The sequence below is a fragment of the Hibiscus syriacus genome, unplaced genomic scaffold (genome assembly GCF_006381635.1).
Source record: "Hibiscus syriacus cultivar Baekdansim isolate YM2019G1 unplaced genomic scaffold, ASM638163v2 tig00117056_pilon, whole genome shotgun sequence".
Lineage (NCBI taxonomy): Eukaryota > Viridiplantae > Streptophyta > Magnoliopsida > Malvales > Malvaceae > Hibiscus > Hibiscus syriacus.
The window spans coordinates 7811823-7822532 of record NW_024063539.1 but is presented as its reverse complement, the minus strand read 5'-3'; the positions used below and the strand labels follow the sequence as shown (position 1 = coordinate 7822532).

Below are 10710 nucleotides of genomic sequence, written 5' to 3'. Positions count from 1 at the left end.
TATTTTTGGAAAAACAATTAAGAGCATTTTAGTCCAACACGCCGGGAATGTAACAATACCTAAGGGAAGGGGGAATCACATTCCGATAATAAGCCCCCAAAATATCACTGTTAGGAATAACTTATTACCGGGGTTGGGAATCTTTGCAATCCAAACGGGAGAATCATATTTCATTCTCCCCGTAATCTCACATAACTGATCCAAATGCCCTCTTAGGGTTTGGAGAAACCCTAGCCTCATCTAGCTTTTAGCGTCATCAGATACTAACCCTCGAATGGGAGGAGGATCCAACAATTGAGATTGGCGCTCAAAATCATGGTTAACCCTAAGATCATCTATTACCGCCATCGCATTATGTCGACCGTTGGATCCAATCAACGATCCGACCTAGCTTCACCCGAGGACTCCAACCAGATCGCTGTGAGATGTACGTGCTTTGTTCCAGCAACCTCGCGTACCCATGCCTGACCTCCGCGACACAGCATCGTATGTCCCCTTTCACATTCCCTCTACCATGACAGTGACAGGAGACAAAGGGATAAACGACAAAAGACTCTTTGATCCTCTTCTAGTGCATGCAGAATAAAGCACATAAATATCAGAAAAAATAGGAGGGCTTTTCATTTTGGGGGAAGAGATATAACATAACCAAGGGAGAGAAAGGGGGATCATCTTTTTGTCATTAGGGTAGAGCCAAACAAAAACACAAAAAAAAAAAAAAAAAGCTCTCCCTTCTTCGATCAGTGATAACATCAACACAAGAGCAACAAACAAAGAGAATGGACTAAAAAACCAAAGGGTTCTCTTTTTATGAGTGAGTCGAATACCCAAAAAATGGAAGGAAATACTATAAAGAAGAAAAATCTTACATTCCTTATCGGAAAAAGAGCATCATCATCGTCTCCCAGAGTCAAAATGCCACTGAGTCGAAAGTAATCTTTTTTTTTTAGTTTTTTGGGGTTTGGAGGGGTTGGTCTCGTCAGGGTTGGCTTCGTTTTGTAGGTTTTGGGTAGGAGAGATGGTGGCTTTGGGGGTTGTTTGGACTTACCCGTCGACGCTTGTGGTGACCGGAGTAAGGGAGAAGCGGATCTACCGCGTTTATGTGGTGGTTGGCGTCATTTTGGAGGCATCGATTGCTTTCAGTAAAGTAGAAAAAGAGAGAGTTAAGAGAATAAAGGTAGAGATAGGCTTTGTTAGACACTCAGACCATTATTTTGGCGTCGATTAGAGAGTGAAACAACCGCCGAAGTCCGGTAGACTGCGGCGATCTTGTAGCTTTTGAGAGTGGCGGCCGCGTGAGATGAGGTAGGGGTTGAGAGAGTAAAGATGGTGTTTTTTTAGGTTAAGGATGTGAATAGGCCTGTAAATGAACTGAACGTTCAGGAACCGTTCGTGAACCGTGCGGCGGGAAGTTCGTTTATGTGCGTTTATTTATTAAATGAACGAACATGAACAATATTTTTTGTTCGTTTAATTAAATGAACGAACATGAACATAGGTCTCGTTCGTTCATTTACGTTCGTGAACGTTCGATTATGTTCGTTCGGTTATGTTTGTTTATGTTCGTTCGATTATGTTCGTTTATGTTCATTCATTTATGTTTAACTCAATCTTCTTAAATCAATTTTGGTGACCAATTTGTAAGTATCTTAAAAATATTAATTAATCTGATATTCTGATGACCAACTCCATAATTAACCCAATTTTATTTGGAGATTAAATCCAATATGTTAACATGTGAGGCACATCGCACCTATATTCATTTTCCCTTTTTTCCCCAAACCCTAGTGTTCACTAGAGAGTGGAGACGATCGCTGAAAGATTCAAAACAAGTTATATATAGTGCAATATGAAGTTTTACAGGTATGTTTTCATCTCTTTCTCTGTTTTATTTGGCTTAATAGTTGATATGTAAAGTTATTGTAGGTATCTTCACATCTAAAACTCAAGAAAACATCATACTTCTTTCTAGAAATAGATGGGAAGATAAAGGTAACAATCGGAAGTATATGAGCATCAATAAAGAGAAAAATATATAGAATTTGCCAGAAAACAAAACAAATGTTTCTATGCAATTTCTGAAAAGAGTGTAATAGCGAAAAATGATTGTTCATATGTAATCATGGACCACTAAGATAAATGTTATAGTGTTAAATTAAAGTTGTGTGAATAATTTAATATCTTTAAAAGATCGATCAAAATATTTGATATCTTCAAACATTTCATCACTGCTAATAACTCTTACGCTATTTATCACTGTAGATTTGGTTATTTGCATTGTCGACTATTTTCATGAAAGAACAATGGAAGGTAGGGTCTCCAACGTTTATGTTCGTTTATGTTCGTGTTCATTATGTTCGTGTTCGTTATGTTCGTGTTCGTTTATGTTCGTTTATTTATTAAATGAACGAACATGAACATATATATTCCTTAATAAACGAACATGAAAAAAAAAATTTGTTCGTTTATGTTCGTGTTCGTTTATGTTCGTCTATTTATTAAATGAACGAACATGAACGAACATGAACATACCTCCGTTCGTGTGCGTTCGGTTCGTTTACAGGCCTAGATGTGAAATGAAAAAAATTATAAATGTATAAGTTAAATATTAAAGTTTTTGAGTAAATTGCTCTCTTGTTCCTCAAACTCTCACTCGTTTTTACATTTCGGACACTAATATTCCTTTTTTTTTATTTTGAATTTGGCATTTTCTTTTCATTTTATTTTGGTCACTTTTATTTCTGTTACTTTATTTCAACATTGACATTGTTTCCTTTTTTATTGCATTCTAGTCATTGGATTATTTATAATTTCCTATTTCTTTATTTTATTTTACATTTTAATGCTTTATATTTATTTTATTACATTAAACGTTAATATAACCTTGTGGTGACCCGTCCTGGGGTACGATTTATATTATTGTGGTCCAGGTAAATTCTAATTTAACTGCTAACTTTGCTAATTTATTAACCACTAACCGCTAATTTTTATATTTATGTTCGAATCATTTTACAACCTCGCGATGACTCGCCCTGGGGTATGATTCGAGTTATTTATGGTCTGGGTAACAATTAAAAATTAACCCCTAACTTCTATTTTTATTCGATTGATTTATTTTCTCTTATTTATAATTTTGCCCTAAAATTTTTTGTTATTTTAATTTCAGCCTTTAAATTTTAGCATTTACATTTCAGTATTTTGATTTTTACACTTTTCTTTCTGTTTTCTTCTATTTTGCTCCTTTATTTAATGAATTTTAATTTCAGACTTATTTTAATTTATTTCGATTTACTCCCTTTATATTTGTTAATTACTTTAATTTAGTTCATTTTTTAATTTTTTTCAATTTGGTCCTAGAACTTTGATTTTAAATTGAATCCTTAGATTTAGATTTCAAATATTTTAGTCCTAATTTAGATTACTTTATCTTTTAGATTTAGTCCTCAATTTTATTTTTTAATTTAGTCCATAGTTTACTAAATATGTTTAGTCTTAGTTAATTGTTTTGACTTGCCATGTTTTTTTTCATTCGAGACCATTATGGTTATATGTGCATATATACACGATTTCTTTTGATCCTTATATAGATCAAATGTGCCATGTTGTGAATTTATATGGCATTGAATATTATTAAGTTAGGTTTACGCATGATTTTAAATTTTATTTAATTTAATTTAGATAAAATAGTATGTTATTTAATTCATTTTTTATGTGTCTATAAGCATGTTTGTTTGTACATAGATTTAGGTTTTACTTATCCTTTCAAAATTAACATGTGCAACACCCTCATAAGTAAACTCGATTTGATCCAAATAATCGAATTAAGGGCCATTCCTTTTTATTTTAGGGTTGTTGTGAAGTGATTGTCTTAACATTTAAGAAAGTTACTTTCGATAATTTTAAAATGAAAGTGTATCCCGTCAAGTGAAACCCTAAAATTAACCACACTTAAAATTTAGGAACGGGAGAAAAAGGAATATTTGTCTATTTAAATTCTTCAAAAAAATATCGTTAGAACTTATAAAAGGTCCGATCTCGACGTCTTTAAATGATTTAACATCCTTCTTCTTTCTAAAAAGATTGATAATTGTAATTTAATTGTTTACTTTATTATATCACCATTCATGCATTCGAATTAATAATGAATTTTATAATGAAATTGTAATATTTCTTTATTTTTATTGGAGTAAGAATTGATTGTTTTAAGGAATGAGAGGTTGTTTCTTCTTGATAGGAAATAATCAAATATTATTGGGTTTCGTCCTAAAATCCAAAGAATATTATTTGAAGGGATCTTATATTAAATTGAATTCGAACTCGTAAATTTAATTGCAAAGACAATTAATTAATTAACTAGGTACCAGTTTAGGGCGATGTGGGGTGCTAATCATTCCCCACGCGTAATCGACTCCCGAACTCAATTTTTGGTACGCAGGCCTTAAAATGTTATTTTAATAATTTTTAAATTAAATTTTATTAAAATGACAAAACATTTTGGGTGCCCAATCACACCCTAATAAAAGATTGATTGTGGCTCCTCGAACCATGTTTTATTTTGATTTTTGAAATGAAACCCAAATTAATCGAAACGAGATTTTTTTACATCACCTAATTAAAAATTAAATTTATTTTTTTTTAAGAAAAAAAAAATAGTTTCTACATTATGAAAACCCAGATGCATGGTTGAAAGAGGAGGATCCTTCGAAGGCATTCTCTTATCCCAAAAGCTTTAGTCGTTAGAGATGTTAGTGGAAGAAATTCAGAAAAGTATAACAATAATGATCTTATTTATCTATATTCACTTGTAAGTTTTTAACCTAACACGGTGCAATGCAAATTTTGGTTGAAAGTGAATGGAGTAGAATAGTAATGTGGGATAAGTGCACGTAATTGGAAATTGGAGACGTGTACTCTTCCCGAATAACCCAAGGCAAGAGCAGTGAGCAAGTGGAGCATGCAAGACATGGCCTCTCCGACATTAATGTTGGTGTTGGGCATGTGAATGAAAAGCAGGATGTTTCCCAACATAAACGTACCTACCAAACACAAGCACCATGTCGACAACGTTGGGGCCAAACTCCTTGGAGAGAGCTTCTTCTCCAACCAACTTCAAAGGTAGCTCTTATTTCCAGCTACTCCCCCTTCGCCAGCCTTATTGTAATCTCACTCTAACATTAATTATGTTTAAGTCTAGTTTTTAAGATTTGAACTCAAAAATTATGATATCGTGTTGAGATAGATAATTATTTATTCTAAAAGTACTAATTGATAAGAAAGAGTGAAGTAATTTTAGATTGATTTTAGCTCCGAATTATGAAAAGAACTTCAACCTACCTCATAAAACAACTTAAATGCAACTTCGACCTCACTTAACTACTCTTTCTCCTAATATCTTAGAGAAGCCAATCAAAAGTAATTCATCTCTCTATCTAAACTTCATCTCAACTTCTAAACTCTAAATTTAGTACTTAAATCTTAAACCCTAAACTCTTAATCCTAATGTCTAAATCCTTAACCCTAAATATAATACATGTTATTAAAATAATTAAGCTTGTGTAAACTAAAATTTACACAATATGTGTATCCGATAAGTTTAATAAAAGTTACAGCAAAACTAGAAGAAAAAAGAGGATGGAAAAGAAATAAAATAATAATAAAAAAAGAAACAATTAAACCGATATCACTATTGATGATGAAAAATATTAGAAAATATATACGGAGTAACAAATATCTCTTTCCATTGCAACTATATTGTTGCTTTCGAGTGAGAGTTAAACAAATAATCACTTAAACTACTCGTTTATCTATAGCTGTTGGCTTTCCATCATGAAATCTAATGCTAATATACAAATGGAATAATTGGCACTTGGAAACTTCAATCAACCATAGAAATGGGATTCATGGTAACAAGTAAAATAACTCTAAATAATTATCTATTTCACCATATTATAAAACAGCATATGCTTTAAAATATTCTTGTTGCAGAAGATGTTAAAGCAACAACAGCCAAATTAGCAGTACTTGAAGTCTTGGAAATACAATTATTTTAGAAAGTGTCAAACCTATAAGACTCATCACTGTCACGGCAGCAACTTACAAAAGCAAGCCCATGAACAATAATAATAACGAATTTCTATATTTTTTTATTTTATTTAAACTTTCCAATTCACAAAAGAAACCGAGCAAGACCTACTTTGTCCCCAGTAGCTTTTACATCCTTCTGGATTTGCTCTCTATACTCTTTGAAGCTAAATTTCCTGTACAAATTTGGGTTGCTGCAGCTTTCTATCACTGTTTCGTATGTGGGGCAGTAGAAGTATGCCGCTGAGTACCTTTCACACTCTTGGTTGGCAATCACTCGATGTGTTATGCTTTTGTATACCCCATTGCTCAATGCCTGTTAAAACCTTAGAATTTCAACACCGTTTCCATTGATAAATCACATTAAAAAACTAAAAAAGTATATATCTTCACCTGATAAAAGTCACCGATGTTAACCACTAGAGTTTCAGGATTTGGTTTAACACTAACCCATCTTCCATTTCTCTTCAACTGCAATCCCCCACTTGGTCTTGTGACACAATGGTTAGGAAATCAGTATCCGTGTGAGGGATGATTCCAAACATCATGGAAGAATATGGACACGGAGGGTATCTGTTCAATCGAAGAGAGCTCGAGGTCAGCGAGCAGTTCTCTCTGAAGTAACTCGCTTTGATACCCAAGCTTTCTGCTAGATGTTCAGCCAATCTTTGTGCCAAAACATTAGCTTTTTCTGCATACTCTTCAATAGTTGACCTGGCCAAAAAAAGGGTCTTGAATAATCATATCATTAATCTAACAGGACAAAATTAAGTATATGAGGATGGTGGCCAAGACATGGCTGCCGGCTGTAAGGGGGGCCATGAGCGGGTGGCATTTGATCCCTAGTGCGATCGATAGTGGTCACAGGTACGGCCGTCGACATGTTTTGCGGGTAGGTGACAGTGTAAGGCCAAACATACCAAGCAAACTAAGTACAAGATATATGTAGGACAAGATAAGGTTCTGAGTGTAATGTACTACATTGGCCATATGGGGTTTGGAGATGATACTTTAGGTATCTTTCTGTCTCTTAACATCTGAATCAAATGGTTCTATTCAAGTACTTAAACTTACTAAACTGAGATTTTGTGATACTTAACCTACTGTCCTATGAGATTTTGTTATAAGCTAAGTGCAAACAAGAACTAACTATATGTTAATAGGTATTTCTTCCAAATTGAAATTAAGTACTCTACTATTCCATGATAATATCAGTTTAGGGTTTCCAGATGTTTTCAGAAATTAGAAACAAATGCTCTCATTTTTTTACCTTTCATGTTCAGATTTCATAACTAAATGTCCAGCGTTTAAATACTAATTTCAAGGGGGGGGGGCTCAGGAAAAAGGGAAACAATGGTGAATTTTCATTGCTTGTTCTTACATGAATTAATGTACAAAAATCTGTACAATTGAAAATAAAATTTGGGAAACTCAAAGTTGAATGACTAGTTGTGGATGTGTGTAACAACCAGATTTTGAACTGTGTTACTTTTTTGTTTTATTTGTTTTGGCAATGGCCTAAAAGTTGTTCCTTGTTATGTTCATGTAAAGACAATGAAGTCCAACTATGGTGGATAAGAAAGTATAAGATAAATTAATAGAAATATATATTAAAAAACAATAGAGTACCTGAGCTTATTGTATTCATCCATTTTCGAAATATCATTGAGAGATATATGCAAAACCTCTGACCAAGAAAGGTTCCTCAAGCAAGTGGCAAGAGGGTTCCCCCAACGATAGCTTTGAACTGATAAATTCAAGAAATTGTCCTCAGATTTCTTGTCAAAAGGCTGCTGAAATACCTTGATTTGTTCTTGCTTCAACCTGGTTAGGAGCTCCTCAGGAATTCCATGATTCACAATTTGAAAGAAACCCCATTCCACAGCGGCTCGAGCCATCTTTTTATGCATTCTTGCCTCTCAAATGGTCCAAGATTCAAATGACCGAGATCGATCAGGGGGATTTCGAGTTCTTCAAAGGCATCAACAATGGTGGATTTCTTCTTTTCAACAGCAGACCTCTGGAAGATTGCCTTGTATGTCTCAAAAAATGGAGGTTCATTGGCCATTTCCCTCACTATATCTTCTCAATCCTGCTCAGACAAATGAACAAGGAGTAAGTATAATTCATACTCAATCAAAAGAACTACTATTTACATGAATTGTAAAGTGTTTTAAAAAGCTTTTGAAATTGCAGAAAATAGTCCAATTAGCACATGGACATGCACAAATACATACAATGAATTTACAATCGTAGACCAGAAAACAATTGAAGAAAATGGATCTTTCAAAGTTATTTATGTTGCTCTACATTCGTCAATGTTACTTATGAAATCATACATACATACATATATATAGTACCTAATGATATATGTCGTCCTTTCTGCCTCTTATATGTTTTGGTTATGTCTGCAGTTACATAGTTGTTTTCATTATTTCATGGAAAAAACATTGAAAGAAAATTAAAAAAGTTTTATCCCCTTTTAACTAATTTCCAGAGCTGCAATTATGGATTCGAAGTCATCCAGAACTGTCATTTAACTTTTTACTGCCATTTATATACAGATTCCATATTCTGTAAGATATTTTAATACTGATTCATGTGTTGGGATTATGAATTAGCTTTCAATTACCTGATAGAAACCAGCTTTGAATTTGTGTGTATTCACCTAATCTCCCTTGACAGATACTTGACAAGCCCGCAAGCCATTTCTGCAATTCATGTAATTGGAGTTTGAAGAAATTAATGATTAAAGGTAAAAGCAGCATATAGTGGGATGCATTCTAAGCATCTTAGAACAATATTCCTTTGATACCGGATGATCAATCTTGGTGATATATTTATGTATGTGTGTATCTAGATATGTATATACAATGGGAGAGCTCTTCTAAGAAAGGTGTCGTGTGTGATCATGTTTTGTAGTTTTGATCTTCTTCTTTTAGATATAGGAAAAAGGATTGTTTCCATAGAAACACACCTAAGAATCAAAATGCAGGGAATGAAAGCACTAAACAAGGTTTTTTCATAGAAAATAATATATTTTTCTAGGGTTTTTTTGGGAACTTTGAAAGAAATACTGATAAAGCAATAAATCCATTATATATAAAACCAGAGAAACATGTTTTTATATATATATGTGTGTGTGTGTGTGTGTAGTATTGGATAAGAGAACTAATGGCTAAAGCACAGAACACGCGTCTAAAGAAGTCATCAGAGAAGAAAAGAACGAGATATTTAGTTACATGGCCAATGAAAAGTCAATTGACTTTATAGGTTTGTCCCTCCCTCCCCCATTCACTGGCTAAAAAGCTCATAAAAACTCCCATCGTTTCAGTTGTTGTTGATAATGCTTTATCTGCAGACATTTTCCAATGAAGATGTTCAGTCACCATATCTGCAATTATGTGCTTGTCTTTCATCAGAGGTTTTGCCTTCACCAGAGGGTTCTACCTCCAAGAATTTTGTGCAATGTGATTTCTACACCATGCAAACAAATTGTGATCCAGTTCTTGACACGAGACGGAGATTTTTTTTATTACCCCTCCGATTCCTATGACTTTATTCTGATTAATTTGGATCGATCTTTTTTAAGTATTCTCTTTAACATAGTCTGCCATTAAATGTGCTTTTAGTTAGATCAGTCTATAGTTATGTCACTTTCATAAGTCTTTGTATTAAGTGACTAATCCAGAAAAAAATATGTGCTGAGCTAATATAAATATAATAAAAAATGTATCCAACATAATTCAAATATATTTAAATTTAAAAATATAATAACAATCATATATATTACGTCCACGTGTACACGAAATGATATGTAACATAATTAATGGTTCCTTATAAGCTATCTCTATTTCAAATATTAGGTTTTGATGGATAAAATGGAATCCAATCTTATCCTCAACTAATAAATATCATTAATCATGCTTAGTTCGATTAATTGGATTATTATATATGTCATCTTATTATATTTAATTTTTATTTATCATATAAAGATTAAAACTCTTAATTTTATTTAAAAGATTTAACGTCTCATTCCATTAGATTGAGTGATAATTTATTGCAATTGAATTTTTTTTTAGAAAACAAAATGATATAACTTGAGTTTTCAATGTCTACATATTAGATATTTATCAATTTCCGTCTATTTAGTAGGTAATGTGGATATTTTTTATTTGACGTGTTAATGTATAATTAGTTATATAAACTTTTATAACTTTTTGTGCATTAATAATTCATCACGTTGTTTATGTTATATATATCTTTTTTATATTTTTTTATAATAATTTAATTTCAAACATTTTATTTAAAAATTAAATAGTTATGCTGAGAAAAATAAATATATTTTTAAATAAGAAAAATCCAAAAATAAGATTCTAATATCACTAATTAGTAGCTAAAACAATTAACCATATAATTAAAGAAACCCAATTACTTAAATGAAGCCAAGAATGGGCTAAGTAGGTAGGCCCCCAACTTGCGAAATTATTTATCTCTAATATATTATAAAAATATTTTACTTCACATGTTTTTTTTTATTTCACGTGTAATGTTTAAATATTGACATATGCTCTAAATCTCACATCGTCAAATTTCAAAATTTCAAAAATTTAATCTTTAAATCTACTA

The 10710-nt window shown here is 32.4% G+C and overlaps 1 pseudogene; it reads right to left on the bottom strand.

Moving 5' to 3' along the window:
* Nucleotides 1-6101: 6101 nt before the first annotated feature.
* LOC120198586 lies at nt 6102-8170 on the bottom strand (annotated as a pseudogene).
* Nucleotides 8171-10710: the final 2540 nt, after the last annotated feature.